The sequence below is a fragment of the Propithecus coquereli genome, unplaced genomic scaffold (genome assembly GCF_000956105.1).
Source record: "Propithecus coquereli isolate 6110/MARCELLA unplaced genomic scaffold, Pcoq_1.0 Scaffold16, whole genome shotgun sequence".
Lineage (NCBI taxonomy): Eukaryota > Metazoa > Chordata > Mammalia > Primates > Indriidae > Propithecus > Propithecus coquereli.
Window position 1 is genome coordinate 2,782,355 of NW_012140524.1, and position 16,893 is coordinate 2,799,247.

Here is a 16,893-nt window from a genome sequence, read left to right on the forward strand (position 1 = left end):
ACATATGTAATCTAAACATCTGTACCCCCATAATATGCTGAAAAAAACCAGGAAAACTCCAAATGTACCAGAAAATAAAAACTTCTTTGAGTTTCTCATATTAAAAAATAATTAAAACTGAATTTTTCTGTAGGCAGCAAGGCTATTAGTCAACAAGAATGAAATCACCTTCTCGTATCAAACTCAACATCTTTCTTTCCATTATTCATAAGTATTCATTACATGTCAACAATAAACGAAGCTCTACAATGATCATAAAAAATAAAATTCCTGCTCAGTACATTTTACATTAAATAAGCTTCAGTAAGTGTATTTTATATAGCACCGGCCATACAAGAGCATCCTATCAAGATTGCTTCAATAATGTATATTAAATAAGGAAAGAGAAAACAATACTAAAGGTTTGTAACATCTGTGGGAACTAGTGTCTAGCATATACCATGACTAGATTTAAATGCAAGTTCTGCAGCACTGTTCAGGCACATTTTTGCAAACCGTATATTTGATATAGGAGTAATAGCCAAAATTCTTAATGAACTCATGCAACTCAATAGCAGAAAAACAAATAACCCAATTAAAAATTGGGCAAAAAATCCGAATAGGCATTTTTCTGAAAAAGATATACAAATGGCCAACAGGTAAACGAAAAGGTGCTTAGCATTACTAATCATCAGAGAAATGCAAATCAAAAGCATTATGAGATATTACTTCCACCTGTAATAGGCTATTTTCAAAAAGTCAAAAGATAAGTGTTGGTGAGGCTGTGAAGAAAAGGGAAACCTTGTATAGTGTTGGTGGGAATGTAAATTGGTACAGCAATTATGAAAAATAGTATGGAGGTTCCTCAAAAAATTAAAAATAGAACTACCATACGATCCAGCCATCCACTTCTGGGTATGTATCAAAAGGGAAAGAAATCCCTGTCTTGAAGAAATATGTACAATCCCATGTTCATTGCAGCATTATTCATGAGGAAACAACCTAAGTGCCTTTTGATGGCTGAAGAAAATGTGATTGATACACACCCACACATTTCAAAGGCTGGATAATAACCCTGCCATTTGTGACAACATGGATAAGGCTGGAGGATATTATGTTGCATGAAATAAGCCAAACATAGAAAGACAAATACTGCATGACATCCCTTATATGTGGAATCTAAAGAAGTTGAACTTTTAAAAATAGAGTAGAATGGTGGTTACCAGGGCTGGGAGGTGGGGGAAACAGGGAGATGTTGGTTAAAGGGTATAAAGTTTCAGTTAGACAGGATGAATTAGTTCTGTAGCTCTAATGTACAGCATGGTGACTACGGTTAATATTAATGTACAGTCATCTGCTGCATAATGACACTTTAGTCAACTATGGACCACATATGCAGCGGCGGTCTCATAAAATTATAATACTGAAAAATTCCTATGACCTAGTGTCCTTGCTGCCCTAACATAGTAACACAGCACGGCACTGACGTGTTTGTGGTGATGCTGGTGTAAACAGACCTACTGCCCTGCCAGTTGTATGAAAGTACAGCACATACAGAGCATAATGCTTGATCGTGTTGATACTCATAACAAATGACCATGTACTGGCGTATGTATTTACTATACTACACTTTTTATTCTTATTTTAGAGTGTTTTTCTACTTATTAAAAAAAACTAACTGTAAAACAGCCTCAGGCAGGTCCTTCAGGAGGTATTCCAGAAGAAGGCATTGTTGTCATAACAGACAACAGCTCCATGCGTGTTACTGCCCCTGAAGACCCTCCAGTGGGGCAAGATGTGGAGGTGGAAGACAGTGGTATTGATGATCTTGACCCTGTGTAGGCCTAGGCTAATCTGTGTGTTTGTGTCTTAGCTTTTAACAAAAAAATTTGAAAAATAAAAAAAAAAATAAAAACAATAAAAAGCTTATAGAATAAGGATATAAAGAAAGAAAATATTTTTGTGCAGCTGTACAAGGCATTTGTATTTTAAGCTAAATATTATTACAAATATGTCAAAAAGTTAAAAAAATTTTAAAGTTTATAAAGTAAAAAAGTTACAGTAAGCTAAAGTTAATGTATTATTGAAGAAAAAACATTAAAAAAAATAAATTTAGTTTAGCCTAAATGCACAGTATTTATAACATCTACAGCAGTGTACAGTGATGTCCTAGGCCTTCACATTCACTCACCACTCACACTCCCAGTCCTACAAACTGCAGCATAGTAAGTGCCCTATACAGGTGTACCACTTTGTTAATCTTTATACTATATTTTCACTGCACCTATTCTATGTTTGGATATGTTTAAATACACAAATACTTACCATTGTGTTACAGTTGCCTATAGTACTCAGTACAGTGACACGCTGTACAGGTTTGCAGCTTAGGAGCGATAGATTGCCATATAGCTTAGTTGTATAGTAGGCTACACCATCTAGGTCTGGGTAGGTATACTCCATGCAGTTTGCAGAAGGAAATCAACTGACAATGCATTTCTAAGAACACATCCCCATCATTAAGTGATGTGTGACTGTATTGTATGCTCGAAATTTGCTAAGAGAGTCACAAAGGTAACTATGTGAGGGAATGGATATGTTAATTAGCTCGATTATGGTCATCATTTCACAGTGTATATGTGTATCAAATCATCATGTAGTACACTTTAAACATACAATTTTTATCTGTCAATCATGTCTCAATAAAGCTGGAAAAATTTGTATTCTCTTTTAACCCACACTGCATGATTCGTTTGGGGAGGTTTTGTGTGATTATGGGGGCTCATTATAGGGAAGGCTTTTCCTTACCCTGAACTTGGAATACTTCCACAGCCCAGGCCTGGTTAGGCTGAACTATTAATATTTGCTACCCTAAATAACCAACCTGAGTTTTACCCCTTTCTGGGCAGGAAGCACTGACCACCTCTAAATCCTACCTGTGCTCCAGGGCCCAGATCAAGTCACTTCCTGTGAGCCCTGTCCTTGTTGCCCCTGCTTCAAGTCTTTGGCACCCATACTCACTTGGGCATTACCACCTTCTGTCTCTCCCCTGAGGGCAGAATCAGGCTCACACTGCCTAGGCCAGAGAATGCACCCAACTAAACATGCCATGGTTAGTTTTGCCCATAAGATGAATTAAAAATTTTTAATTAGTTGCAAACATTGAGAAGTTTTACACAGAACTCTAGACTTTGGGCTTCTCTTGGAAAATCGAAAGATCTGGCACCACAAGACTCACGCCTCTAATAGACACAATTAGCTTAAGCTGATTCCTCATTAAATGGGGACACAGGCTCTTCATTTCACTTAAATGACCCGCCTGTGGGCATTTGAATGTGTGACTGCTGGCTTAGGCCAGGTTTTGCACAGGGTGCAAATTCATCGTTGAATGAACGAACCAGCCAACAAAGGAAGCTTGTCTTCTTGCTGATCAAGTTGCCTTGGTTATTTCTAGTACCTATCCCATTCTTACAGGGCTTTTGTGCAGCCTGAATAAACACTTGACGACACTAAGTCTCTTTCTCTCCTAATTCGATTCATTCGTGCAGACCTTTACACATCAAACTGAGAACACGCCCGTGCCGTTAATTCATTTCCGGTCACAGGCCAGCAAGGATCAGGATTAGCCTATTAATTCTCAGTCATTTTAAACCACATCCTCAGGGTTTCTCTCTCTGTCCATTTAGGGGAAGTTTTTTTTTTTTTTTTTTTGGGAGACAGAGTCTCACTCTGTTGCCCAGGCTAGAGTGAGTGCCGCGGCGTCAGCCTAGCTCACAGCAACCTCACACTCCTGGGCTCAAGCGATCCTCCTGCCTCAGCCTCCCGAGTAGCTGGGACTACAGGCATGCGCCACCATGCCCGGCTAATTTTTTCTATATATTTTTAGTTGTCCGATTAATTTCTTTCTATTTTTAGTAGAGACGGGGTCTCGCTCTTGCTCAGGCTGGTTTCGAACTCCTGAGGTGAAACAATTCGCCTGCCTCGGCCTCCCAGAGTGCTAGGATTACAGGCGTGAGCCACCGCGCCCGGCCTGAGGGGAAGTTTTGAGTCCATTCCAGTGATACATTGTTAGTAGCCCTGATTTAACAAGGTATCTGGCAATTTTGTCCATGCTACTCTGCTCTTGTCTTAACTTGCGGCAGGTCAGTATTGCCAACTAGCAGACAGACTGCGGCCAGTGAGTTGTGGCTCCATGCCATGTCCCAGAGCCACCCAACACCATTACTTGCACCTATAACCCAAGTCAGGATAAAACCAGGTACCCAGGAGAGGTCTACTTTAATTTTTTCTTAAGAGAAAATTATGCCCTGTGGGAGTAGAAGCAGCTGCTCACAGCAATCCAGACCCCACCCATAGCTACCAGTTACATACACTATTAGAACACTTACTGTATAAGCTTTTAGATTTCAAACTACACATTTTTTACAACTAAAATCATTTCATCAGATTTTCACCTTTACATGATAGCTGGTGGAATTGAATTAATAAATTTAAACTACTAAGATTCAACCATGATGAAACAATATCATGACTTCACAGTAGAGCTCTGAAGGTCAAGTTCAAGAAGTGATCCAGCATAAATTCCACAGCAATATTTTCTTTAAGATGCTCTGAGTGTGGACATTTTTCATAACTGCCTGCCAAGTGCTACTACTGAGTATTCAACCAGAAAAATGAAATGGGAATGTGGAGTGATAATTAAATTAACAATTTCTCAGATATAACACCTTTAGCTTGTGAATAAAAATGTGTTAGAAGCTCGCATCAGGTGCTGTCAAGACCCAAATGCCATCCCATCCTACTACAGCTGTTATCGCCAACTCCAGCAGCATGGGTAACAGAAAGTTACTTAAAAAAACCAGTCTGGGAACACCTTAGATTTCAAAAGCATTGTTTTAACCAAATTCTGAGAGTTGAAAATATTTTTCCTAAAAGATATATTAAAATCAATTTCCTCGCATTGTCACTTTCAGAAGTAAAATGTAACAGTGAACAACAGTTTTCCAAAGTGCAATTACTAACTTTTTTATCACTTAAAATGGGCAAAGACGTCGTATTTTTTTAGCTTAAAATTTTGGGGCTCCCATTTCTGAATTTCTAAGCTGGATTCTAATTTTGTAGTCCAAAAAGGTAAGAAGGGATCCCAAAAAACCATATGTTTTAAGGGCAAATAATCTCTTTAACAACTTCAACCTTGAGAATAGCCTCAGAACTCCGGCTTAATGGAAAATGTTCTCAGTAACTGGCTTGCTTTCCTGTTCTTTCACGATTCTAAATTTCAAGGAGTGATTAAGGCTCTGCTTAGAAAATGTATAAAGGGAAAGCACTGTAGAAGGGAAATTTGCAAGTAGCCTATTTTTGTATTCTCTGAGAAGGCAATGCAGTTTTTTTTAAAACAGTCTAATTACTGAAGCTCAAGTTCAAGCAGTTCATCTTTCATTTAATTCTTCAAGTTAGAAGGTTCTGAACTAAGCCTGGCCATTCACAGTCTCTATTGACATTGTGAGTTCAGGAGGAAAAGAAGATAAAGCAGACATAGGAAATGTTTAATTAAAAACACATGCTTGCTGGAGGTCACCCTGACAGCCACACTGGCTGCGGTACGCCAGAGTCCCCAACCCGTCACTGCCTCACAGTGCATCAGCCTGGAGGACAGCAAGTTGAGGAGCAGCATTTCACGGTGGGTCCTCTCCGTGGGTGACAAACATTTGCAGTGGGGCGAAAGGAAAGTGAGCCATGCAGGAGAACAGAACGTAGCAAACACCCCTTTCTTAGGTAAGGTAACCACTCACTCTGGCATACTTTTATCTTGAGGAAGAAAAAGTGAAAAGTAGATTTTCTGAAGAACATGAAGGACCTATGAAGGGTAATTTTTTTCTTGGCACAACTAATACAGATGGAAGCCTGTCCTTTTAACTCTGGTAGCAATGGCTTGGAGGAGAAGTGGGCGTTTATTTAATGGATGGTCTATAATAATGCGTACCCTACTGTCTAGAAGAGAGAGTGTGTGGTATGCTAAGTGGCGAGGAAGCCATGGAAGGGGAGATGGATTTGTGAGCTGCTACCTCTGGAAACTTGCCTGGAGTCCTGACGTCACAGTCATGTGCCCGAGGCACTCTCTGGAAGTCCTTTTACTCTAGTCCCTCATATGAGCACATATGTGGAGTTATCGCCCCACAGCCATGACTTTCCAAGTCATCTGACACCTCTAGAAAAGTTCAAGACCAATGAAAGTGTAGGCTCATGCTAATTATTTTTCTAAGAAACGTGCAATACAAGACACACCAATTCCAAAAATAAAGCAGAGATGCCTCTTCCTCTACACTCGCTGCAAAACAGTCCTCCCACTCATCTGTCATCAGTGTGGACATTTTGCAAGAAACACTTTTCAGTATTTGCTCTCTAGTTCATCTTTCTCATACAGTTGGAATGAATCATTGAGTCTGGCATTCTGTCTACCCACCTACCCAGCAAATAGTTTTTTTTTTCCCCTAATTCGGGGTTTTCTCAGCACCCAGCAGGGTGTGATCAACACAACACAGTGACAATTTAAGCAAGAGAGAAATATCACTTTAAAGAGGAAATACAAATGATTGTAAAAGTTGAAGGAAAGTGTGACATGAGCCATAGACCACAAACACAGAGGTATGGCACTGTCAGGAGACTCTGAAAATGGAAGCAAAGGGATAGCAGAGAAAGCAAAGAACACCACGTGGCAGGCGATTACGGCTTCCTGTTTCTCCACACTCACACTCACCTCACACACGTTTGTTTTCCTTCTCTATACTTCTAGGAACACTGACCTTTCTGTTCCTGGAATCCTTAAGGTAAATACAGTTTATTTTGACTCACCCACTCAGATAGTGGCATGCGTGAAAATACACAAAGGATTGTACTTGTAGAAAAGGAGAAGTTGACCCTGGATTCTTGATCTAAGTCTCTACTGCAAATGCCCATTTTATTGGCCTAATTTCCTTTTTATTCTTGTGCTGAGTGAGAACATAGACCAAAATGCATGCAAGGAAAATCTTTGATTGGATGTGCTATTAAATTAATTAGTCTTGTTTTTTTCAACAGTTCACAAACCTGAGGCTAGTAATAATTTATAGGTGGTAAGAATCATAAAAAAGTATTGATTTTCTGATTTCTTTTACTGCTTGTGACTGTAACCTGGGGCAAAACTATGCAGCTTGTAATGTTTGTGGGCTTGTAAATGTTTACAAGTCTGTCAGGGAAGCTGGGTAACAGCCGGTTCTCAGTGCCAAAGGAGGACCAGAGGAGAATCAGGAAGCCAGAGACCACATCCTTTGCCTGTCCCTAGCTTCCCCATGGCTATGAGGGGTTGTGTAGCTTCTCAGTCCTTTAGGCATTCTGCCCTGGAGTTCATAATTTTCTATTTCTCTTTTCTTTTTACCTCTCATAGTCAAACTATCCCCAAGTGCAGTGGAATCTTCTACAACAGATTCTATCCATTACCACACTTTGAGCTCTTGGCCACTATAGCCAGAATGGATTTAATACCCCCAAATACCTTACATATCTCCTCTCCTCACAAACCTACCTTTGCTCTCTCTTATCTACCAATTTCAAATTTGGACTCCAGTGTTGGTCTTACTATCCTCTTCTATATAATTTGTCTTCAACATCTTACCTCATTTTATAAATATCCCCATCTCAAATTCTCCACCCTTGCCAAAGTCTCTGTGGGTTCCACTTCCATGCTGCGTACCCATCAATCTTCCTGGTTCCTCCCTCAAAATCCACTCTCAAGTCCGTGTTAACTATCATGGCAATGTAGGGGATGCTTTATTCCTTTTATTCTCAATCCTAACTAGCATGGACTTTCTGAACATCCTAGTGACAGTCAGATGTGATACAATATTTGAAAAGTATTAAACAAATAGTAGGTAGTATGTTGTGATAGCATAATAGTATGGTTAACGGCTAATATTTTTTCTAGTTTTTAACTATTTGGAAAAACAGAATCTAGAAATTACAGACTCTCCGTCCCAGACCAAATACTAGAAAGAATTATGGCACCCACAGATTTGTTGCCACTGAAGAGAAGAAATGGTCGTTGGTAGAAGCAAGGAGAACAAGGCAGTCCAGACTCATTTTGACAGAGTTTGTTGCCTTGATCAGAAAGATGTTTTCAGCATAAAAGTATTTTTGACATCCTTATGGCTAAGACTGAGAAATGTGAGGTGGATGATAATATTAATAACCTGAGTGAATTCATAGCTGGTTGAAAAACTACAAGGAATCTTAAGGTATAGATCAACTTGAAAAGAAGGTTCTATAGACATACCATGGGGTACTGATCTATCTGGTGCTGATCTCTCCAGCATTTTTATTGATCACTTAAATAAATAATCAGAAAGTATTCTTGTCAAATTTGTCTAATTAAAATAGCTAGAAAAAATTGTTCCTATAATGAATATCAGAAAAAGAAGAAAAAAATCCTTCAAAGCCTAAAATTTCAGACTAATGTCAAGAAGATGTAATAAACTACATATAAATATGACTCCTTCAACTGAGATTGAAGAAATTGGCTGCACAGCTGCTAGATGGGTGAGACTTGGTTAAACAAAAGCTCATGTGAACAGAAAAGATCAGCAGAAGTTTCAGTTGACTGTATTTTCAATATTAGCCAAGAGTCATATAGAGGCAAAACCCAACATAGTCATTTTGAGGTAGTATGATGGATATAGGGTCCAGAGCAATGAAGTAAACATCCTTACTTTACCCTCAACTCTTTGAACCAGAGCTCGGGAAACCGTTTAATTCTGGGCGTCTTATTTTAATGGGGGAAATGAACAATAGAGAGGTAATACAAGCAACATGACCAGAAAGAAAAATACAAGGAAACCAAGGCAAATGAAGAAGGGGTAAAAAGAAATGGGGTGTTCAGCTTGAAAAGGAGATCATACAAGGAGGTCATACAAGTGCCATGGTAGCTGGGCTTGTTGACGTAACAGGCTCTCAGGTGGAAGGGGAGGAGGTCCAACAGACCTGTCAAGGTTTGTAAACAACACTTTAATGTACTGTAGGCACCTGAAATGTTGGGCTGCTGAACAAAATGGCGTCACTATGAAATGAATTTCTTTGTTGCGAAGGAACGAGCCAAATCAGTTTTTCTTTAATAGTGTCTCTGTGCCTGGCATGTCTAAGGCATTCTACAGAAATCAACACACGAAGAGGAAATAACCATCGTTGGAGAGGGGGAGGGCTGCGATGTGAAGTTATTCCTAAAATAAATAGCCCAAAGAGGTGAGGTGACAACTTTGCAATCTTTCAACTGCATTCGCAGATCTCATGGCATTTTAGAGTCACATTGAAGGTATGAAAGATTGGCAAAGAATGCGTGACCTTTGGATTTAGGAAAAGGTTTATTCTTACTAATAATATGCTGTTTTTTAAAAAAATTGCTCACAATGTCAGCTATGTGAAATGCAAAACTTCTCATCAATTTACCCTTGTGGTTTATGTAGCTGAAACATTTTATTATTGATTCAAACATTTTATTAATGGTTCACCTCCCATTTCTTAAACATAAATGAGGTAAAAAATGTATATTTTGTCCATTTTTAACTTCCAGTTCTGATAAAAAATTGTCAGGAGTAAGAATGAATGCAGAAATACAGCAGAGATAGACTAAATTCAATTTCAAGGTCACTAAACATCTCGATCATTTTCCAAATAGTGACTTTTCATAAACTTGGAGCTCATTACTTTTGAATTGTTGATCATTTCAAGGCTAAAATTCAGCTTTATCCTTTCTCAAATAAATAAAATTAAAACTTCAGTGTATTATTAAAAAGATAAACTGCTTTTGCAAAAAAATAATAGCATTATTTCTAGAGGAATAATACTAATTTCAACAGAAATTTCAATTATTATTTTTTGATTCTTTAAATTTTTTTAAATGGATACATGGTAGTTGTACATATTTATGGGGTATATGTTATTTTGATACGAGCATACAATATATAATGATCTAATCTGGGTAACTGGGATATCTATCACCTCTAACATTCATCATTTCTTTGTGTTGGGAACATTGTAAATCTTATTCTAGCTATTTTCAAATATATAATAAATTATTGTTAACTATAGTCACCCTATTGTGTTATCAAACACTAGAACTTATTTCTTCTATCTAACTATATTTCTGTACCATCCCCTCTTCATCCCCTCTCCTTATTACCTTTCCCAACCTCTGGTAACCACCATTCTATTCATTACCTCCATGAGATCAATTTTGTTTGCTCCCACGTATGAGTGAGAACCTGTGATATTTGTCTTTCTGTGCCTGGCTTAACAAATTTAAATATTGATTTAAAGTATTGATGGTGGTTAGTTGATGTTGGGAATACTAAAAAATATTAAACTATTTTTTCCATAGAAGAAAATGCATTTTATTTAATGACTAGGTATGCAGACAGACATTTATACACACACACACACACACACACACATATATATATATATATATATATATAAGTAAAACCATATTTACTCTTAACCATATGGGTTGCAGTGTGAAATATTCTGCTCTGTTTTCTTCTATTTAAAAAAAATGCTGGTGACAACTTAGTAAACCAATTTTGCAAACCACTAGTATGTTATAACCATAACTGCTCTGTAGAGAATTATCAATGCTAATTGATAGTTTTAGGGGGATTTATAGTCTTGCTCCTTCTCAGAATTAGCCCATGGTAGTATTCTAGGTACTCAGAGAAAAAAAAAAAATAACATAGCCTTGTTACCATGTATCCAGCTTTGACATGGTGCAGGCTTTCAGTATGCTTAAGCCACCTACCCTTCCAGGCCAGAGAGCTGAGGGAATGACTTGCAACTATGTAACAGGATCCCATGTCTGTATTATACATTTTATATAAAAGTCTTTTTTATGTACATTATTTCATTTGATCCTCACAACAACCCTGTGAGGTAGGTCAGGAAAATATTTTCAGATTCACTTTATAGATAATGAAGTTAAGGTTCAGAGGTTAAGTGACTTTCCCAGTCATCACCCAGTAAGTCAGTCATCACCTAGCAAGAGGCATACAGAATAAGGACCACCAAATTTGAGGTTGAGGGCTCTTTTCTCTAAACCACAAGGCTTCTGAGAGTATAACCTCCTCTCAAATATTTTTACTACTTCATCCTCATTTTCTTATTGTTAATTCAACTTTTTATAGGCTATAACAGAAGACCTAATTCTAAATTTATCATGCCAAGTTTATGCTTCTCTACAAATGAAAACTGATGGCCACAGAACATATATTTTTTGGAAAGCACGGTTTCTTAGGCTTTAGTCTAAAGAAACAGAAGCAATATGAAAGACCCTAGTGGTCGAGGAAATTGAAGAGAACAGAGGAAGGGATATAACATGAAATGTATTCATGGATGTTAGCCCCTTTAAGCTTTCACTTCTGTGAGGGGGTTCAAAGGAGAGCTCTATTGTGGATGAGACTTGAAGGTTTTGAAGAAGACCTAAGTCTTGATGAGGTTATTCACACTCACATCCTGAATGCACAATGATGGTGGGCCATGGTCTTCAAAAACTCAGGACCGGATGCTCTCCCAAAGTGCTAGGATTGGAATGCCCCAATACATAATGATTCATGTTTTTGTCCACTAATTGTCTGTGGGTTTCTTTAAATGAAGTTCATTGTAGAGTCCATAGATAGCAGTATTCTGCAAAACTGCCGGGAATCCAAGTCTCCCAGGGAGACACATGCATTCTGCCCAGCCCATCGTGACACCATCCACAACCAGGTACCGCTTCCATCAAAAACAAACTACTTTTAAAAAGCCATTAAAGATCATTAAATATATTTTTCAGATTTGGAAACAGGCCAAGGAGAGGACAGACAAGTCCCTGCCCAAGCTGGTTCTGCTGGTTACTTGGGGAGTGCGGTCTAGAACTCGTCTCTAGTTCACGCTCCAATGCTCTTTACAGAACACCACTGCGTAACTGAGACCCAAAGTAAATTAAGCCAAGAGATTACCTGGCTTGTACAATATACTGTGCTAAGTCCTGGCAAGAAGACTGGGTATACAAAGAGGGCACAGCTCTTTTCTTAAAGAAACTCAGAGGCTTAGCTAGGAGACAAGCCCGAAAACCTAAAACACCAACAAAGGCAGAGCCCAGTAAAAGTGGTTCTGTTATGGCCCAAGTAGAGAGGCCCGTATGTCCAGCTGGCTGATGATCTGTCTTGAAAAAAGAGTAAAATTTAGAACCCAGGCAGGAATGGTGGATGACCCACTCTTCATATTCTTTATTTCTTAACAGCGGACTCATGTGGGAATGGGGCAGCAGAGAGTTCTAGGGTTAAACTCTCTGAGAATGAGTAGGGGGTCTATTTTTGTTTACAAGTTAATAAGAGTTTCGTATGCTTAATAAACAGCCAGCTAAGGCAAGGGGAGGTTCCTTTCATGAAAACGAAAGACTCTGGGCTGAGTGGGCTAAGGAATATGGATGAATAGAGCCCTGATTTTCTTCAGAAATCTGTGTCCACTTCAACAAACAGACACGTACATGCGTGAGGACTGACAGTATATACCACAGAACATGATCAAAATTATTTTAGGTAAGTATTTGTTTAAATATGCATTAGATATACTCAATACAGCCATGGAAAAACTCACTAAAATACATATTTTCTTCCTGATGAATTCTCCGTTAAATGAATTAAATGTAAAATGTAAATTGTGCCTCTAGGTAACTGACCTGCCATATGGAGTTACTCATTAGATATAAGCCAATTAATTCATTAGATAGAAACCATTATATTTAAGCTACAGTGCATTTGGCAAAGGTGATGAATTTGATTTTAAAACATTCTATTTGGCACAAGCATAAATAATCTCTTGCTTATTAAGGGTACTTTGATGTATCAATACCACTGCGTATCAATTTAGAGAATACAATCAACTTACTTTAAAAAAAACCTAAATAGCAGGAGAGCATGGAACCAGAGCATTGAAAAGTAGTATTAAACTATTTAGAAGCAAGTTAAAAGAAGGAAGGGGTTCAAGATAATCTCTGTTTCTTGCCACTAGAAATGTTGTCTTTTAGGAGCACATCCTTAGAATCCTCTGTGATCTTTTGAGAGGTGTTAAGATGCACGCTCTGTCTGCTTGTTATTAATAATAATTGAGTTTATATCAAGTTCATATATCTTTATCCATAACCAACTTCCCAGCAAAGGTTGATGAGTAAAAAGTAATAACACCTGCAAAAAAGCTTATGTTTTTTCCTGATAGATTTTGTCCCAACTTGAAAGAGAATATATCAATGGCCGATAGTGGATTTTCCTGGCTTAAAACCCATCTACACCACTAGAATAGTGAATTTTGTTTGAGAAATCTAGGCTTGTAATTTTTGTTAAGAAGAAAATTGACATAGGTATTAGATATCTGTTTTGGATCCCCCTAAAATCCAGATGTTGAAGCCCCAACTCCCATGTGACTATTTAAAGATAGGACCTTTAAGGGAGTACTTAAGGTTAAATGAGGTCATAAGAGTGGGGCCCTAAACTAATAGGACTGGAGCATTGTAAGAAGAGTAAGAGTTGCCAGAGATTGGTCCCCTCTCACTCACACACAGAGAAGAGGTCATGTGAGGACATGGAGAGAAGGTGGCCCTTTATAGGACAGGAAGAAAGGGCTCACCAGAAACCATCCTTGCTGGAACCTTGATCTTGGACTTCTAGCCACCAAAACTGAAGCCACCCAGTCTGTGGTATCTTGTTACGGCAGCCTCAGCAGACTAATACAATGTCCAACATGAACTACAAATTAGAGCCCATAGTGTGAAAATCTATGTAAGATTAATTTATAAAATTGACAGTTAAATTAAAAAAATATTGAGTGAAATTGAATGGAAATGATTACCTGCTTGGCCAACAATGAAGGTACAATTGAAAATGCACCTGCAAACTCTGGACCAAATTTAATGGAATCCTTCAGTAAGATGAGAGCTTCTTCATTTTTCCCCTGGGACCCACAGATTATGGGGAAAGAAGGGATATCTTTCATTTTGTTTAAATATTTTGAAAATATTTTAAAATCCCATTTGTTTTAGCACTATGGATTTTCACTGAAAGTCCATAAACTAGACTTTTCTTAATGTGCTAACAGATTCTCTGCCTTTGAATCATCAGTAGAAAGAGATGTTAAAATTTAAGTGGAGCTGTCGGTAATTCTCTGATTTTGCTTCCTGTATTCCTGCTGTGCTGCTTGGGGATTTGTTTAGTACTTCACAAGTTGTTCACAAGACTTCACTTGACCTTCAACAGAGCATCTTGCAGGGCAATACTGGTGGCCTGGGAGCTGGTTTCACAATGCTCTGGAGGATGACTGGGACTCTAAGGAACTAGTCACACCACTGTGGCCTGTGATGCAGGGGCAGCTAAAGCACCTATCAGGGATAGGCCTGGTCATGTATCAAAGATGGATGAATTTTATACACAACTTATGAAACTGTGAGGCATGTACAACATCAGCAAAAAAGAAAGATCAGCGATGCTAACATGTGTATTTGTATTGCAAGAAGCTGGATCTGTCTTGTTGGTGCCACAGGGGGCCATAAGGTCACCATGCAGACATTAATGTCCTGGTGTTGGGGTACTTGGGGAGTCGACGTGTGCAGTGGTTAAGAGCATGGCACTGGAGCCAGACATACCCAGGATCCACCCATTGCCCTACCACTAAGTAGCTGGGTGACTGTAGGCACATTCTGTGGCATGCCTAAGCCCTGTTTTGTTTTTCACTGTTAAAAGGGAAAGCTAATTCTGCTAGGGCTGCCATAACAAAATACCCCAGACTGGGTGGTAGATTTATATTCTTACAGTTCTGGAAGCTGGAAGTCCAAATCCAAGTGTCTTCTGAGTTGGTTTTTTCTAAGGCCTCTCTCTTTGGCTTGAGATGGCCACCTTCTCACGGTGTTCTCACGTGGTCTTTCCTCTGCGTGTGCACGTTTCTCTTGTCTCTGGTATCGAAATTTCCTTTTCTGGTGAGGGTACCAGTCAGACTGGATCAGGGCCCACCCTAACTGCTTCATTTTAGCTTAATCACTTCTTTAAAGGGCCTATGTTCAAATACCGTAGCATCTGAGTTACTGGGGGTTAAGGCTTCAACATATGAATTTGGGGGAGGGGGTAATACAACTCAGCCCATAACAGCCTAATATTTAATGAGAATTAAACAAAAATAATGCAAAGAAATCATTTAGCAAGGTACCTGGCAGAGAGTTAGTGTTCAGTGTTCAGTAAATGAGGAAACTTTCTGGAATGATGGAAATGTTCTATATTTTCATATAGTGGTAGTTACATGGGCCAAAACTCATTGAATTGTGCACCTAAAATGTGTAATTGATTGTGTGTGTATTATACCTCAAGTAAAGCTGACTTTAAAATATCAAATTACTACCTACCAACTTCCCGAACTCAAGGACTTCCTTTAAAAACTTTTACACTATCTTTAAAGGTATAATAAACCTATCAGCCTGAACTCCCAGAGACTAATTACACCTACAAGATTCCCAAGAAAAAGCAGGATTATCCGAGAAAAGAAATCTTATGCCTGAAGTCTTTGTATCTTTTAATATTCCCACATAAAACTAAATTACCCAATGAGATATGTTTCTTGGGAATATGTCATCCCCTCAATCCTCAAGGTGTTTTTACAGGCAGGCGTAGTTTTACATAAGGAGTGTTTCTGGCGTGTAACTTTGATGTTAATGACAGACCCTAAGTATTTAAGCTTATTGAGTGTCTTAAGTGCTAGTTACTTTCCCGGACTTGGTACAAAAAGTCCTACAAAGTTCCATTGGAAATGAAAATGTTGTCTTTTAGGAGCACATCCGTACAACCTTAGAATGAGTTTCCCTCCTGTATGAAACCACGATAGATTTTTATTAATAATATAATAATCACCGTTAAACACACATAATAACAGTGCTACATTAATTGTAAAATTACATCGTAACAGAGTCATTACCCCTGGAAGCCTCATTCTAAGGCAGACATTGAGGCGAGGAGGCCTAAATGGTAGACATAGCTCAAAATCCACCCAGCTGATGTTAGGGCCAGGCAAGGGAGTGGGTGTTATGAAATATTTTGTGGGTGATTACCACAGGCGAATATTTAGGTAAGCAACAACCAAGAACCATTTGAAAACTCTATTTTAAGAAGACTAACAAGCTTCCTGGAAGAGTAGCTTTTTAGGAGATACCGAAATGTTAAAAGGTGAGGCATGCAGGAAATTTCAGAGGGGCGTTATGCAATTTCTGAACAATGCAAAGAGCACATCTACTCTGACAATGCAGATCACCGCTGAGGTGGCATCAGGCACTATTGAAACACCATAATGTATTAATTCTGACTGCATAATAACTAATTTTGGGAAACAAGAAGGCAATTATGGGTTTAAATCCCATCTATATAGGATTACACTGTTAACCGTTTTGGCTGAGTTGGCAGATTAATTCAGAAAGGGGGAAAAAGTCAGTAAAATAACATTTTCCTTTAAATTGACCAATCATGTGATATAGGTTAACAAGTCCAGAGGTTGTTGCTCCATATTAATGAGCACAGCCTGAGCTAATTAGCCAATTTTGTTGAAGGAATGGTTAAAATCGAAACGGTTAAAAAGCCCTACAAGTAGGCACCGCCTCGGTACACACCCTGTTAAATTAGCCAGAGGACTGATAACTAGAATATACTTAGAACTCAGGAAAATCAGCAAGAAAAAATCAAACAACCCTATCAAAAAGTGAGAAAAGGACATGAACGGAAACTTTTCAAAAGAAGACAGACTAATGGCCAAGAAACATGAAAAATGCTCAACATCTCTAATCATCAGGGAAATGCAAATCAAAACCACAATGAGATATCACTTATCTCC